General features: G+C 63.5%; 1 long non-coding RNA gene across 1 annotated transcript; it reads left to right on the plus strand.

The window, feature by feature from the left end:
* Positions 1–6: 6 nt before the first annotated feature.
* LOC107199543 lies at positions 7–919 on the plus strand. The gene is made up of 3 exons (XR_001519236.1): positions 7–463; positions 591–642; positions 746–919. It is a non-coding gene; the product is annotated as an uncharacterized LOC107199543 (long non-coding RNA).
* Positions 920–2,063: the final 1,144 nt, after the last annotated feature.

A 2,063-nucleotide genomic window follows, 5' to 3' on the forward strand; every position in this document is an offset into this window, starting at 1 on the left:
TCCTGCCCCAACCCCAGCAGATTTCCCTCCCTCGGTGCCACCACACAGGTGTTGACACCTCACCTGTGCCACAGCTGGGAGCCCCTGTGAGAATCGTGGTGCCTCTCCCGGGGGCTGGGGAGGGGCTGGGGAGGGGCTGGGGTTCATTCCCGTCCTGCTGGGGGTAAAACCCCCCTGGACCACTCCAGGCTCAGGTGCCACTGGGAGGTTTTTGGGGCTGGATGTGAAAATCCCAGCAGGTGCCCGAGCTGAGCCCGGCCCTGGGAGGCTGTGGGGACACACCTGGGCAGGTGTGGGGCTGCTCTGTGTCTCACCTGCAGTTTACCACGCCGTGTACCTGGAGGAGCTGACGGCGGCCGAGCTGACGGAGAAGCTGGCGCAGCTTTTCCGCGTCCCCGCCCAGCAGATCCAGCAGATCTACAAACAGGGACCCACCGGGATCCACGTCCTGGTCAGCGACGAGGTAACACCCACCTGCCCCACAGGATCCCCTGGGAGGCTCACCTGGGGAAATGGGATCAGCAGGGATCCCTTGGGAACCCAAACCCTTCCCAAAAACCCTGAATTGCTGTTGTTTGGGGTTTTTTCAGATGATCCAGAACTTCCAGGATGAATCCTGCTTTGTTCTGGACACCATGAAAGGTGTGTGAGTACCTGGGGCTCTGTGTTGGGGCCACACCTGTGTCAGGTGACCCCACCTCACCTCCCCTCACCTCTTGTGGAGTGACCTTGGCTTCCTTTGCAGCTGAAAGCAACGACAGCTACCACATCATCCTGAAATAGGGGGCCAGGTGAGGGCCAGGTGAGGAGCACCTGCAGCCCTCAGCACACCTGGACACCCTCCACTCCCAGCACAAGGACACAAGCAGAGATCTGGGAACCCCCAGGTGTGGTTACCTGGCCGCCCTCCTCNGGACTCACCTGGGGGTTTGGGACTCACCTGGCCCAGGCTGTTCCCACACAAGTCAGGAATGTAGAGGAACCCTGCAGAAGGAGGTCCAGGTGGGAGAGAGGAATTGGGAATTCTTTGAGAGCCCAGGAGGGGAGGCACAGGCCAGGAATTGCTGCTGATCGAGGAGCTGTGTCCACCTGTCAGCCACACAGGTGGAGTCACCTGCCCAGCGGCTTCCCAGAAGGGGGATGTTCCTCACAGCTTCCCCTAAAAAGCAGGGATTTGCCCCAGGGGTTTAACACACCTGGAGAGGCCAGGTGGGAATGTCTGGGAAGCACCAGCTGACACCTGGGACGGGGGAGGGGCTCCAGGAGCGTTCCAGGTGGGAATCCCCGCCCCAGGGCACCTGAGCCAGGGTCCCCAACCCCCAGGGGACACCTTGGGGTCAGCCAGCCGGGAACGAGGGCTTTTCCTGTGGGATGAGCTCGTCCAGCTGCTCCTGAGGACACCTGGCAGGGTGGGAGCCCCAGGTGACCCTCACCTGTCCCAGGATGGTGCGGCCCCGCCTGACCATCTACGTGTGCCAGGAGTCCCCGCACGGCCGGGACCCCCAGCACGAGACCGAGGACGGCGACAGCAGCACCGGCACCTTCTTTGGTGAGGGGACTGGGGACCTGGGGTCACACCTGGGGAACCTGGGGTCACACCTGGGGGATTGGGGTCACACCTGGGGACCTGGGGTCACACCTGGGGACCTGGGGTCACACCTGGGGATTGGGGACCTGGGGTCACACCTGGGGATTGGGGACCTGGGATAACACCTGGGGACCTGGGATCACACCTGGGGAACCTGGGGTCACACCTGGGGATTGGGGACCTGGGGTCACACCTGGGGGTCTGGGGTCACACCTGGGGATCTGGGATCATCCCTGGGGAACCTGGGATCACACCTGGGGACTGGGGTCACACCTGGGGACCTGGGGTCACACCTGGGGATCTGGGATCATCCCTGGGGAACCTGGGATCACACCTGGGGATTGGGGACCTGGGGTCACACCTGGGGACTGGGGACCTGGGGTCACACCTGGGGAACCTGGGGTCACACCTGGGGGACTGGGGTCACACCTGGGGGTCTGGGGTCACACCTGGGGACCTGGGGTCACACCTGGGG

This window comes from Parus major, unplaced genomic scaffold (genome assembly GCF_001522545.3).
Source record: "Parus major isolate Abel unplaced genomic scaffold, Parus_major1.1 Scaffold989, whole genome shotgun sequence".
Classification (NCBI taxonomy): Eukaryota; Metazoa; Chordata; class Aves; order Passeriformes; family Paridae; genus Parus; species Parus major.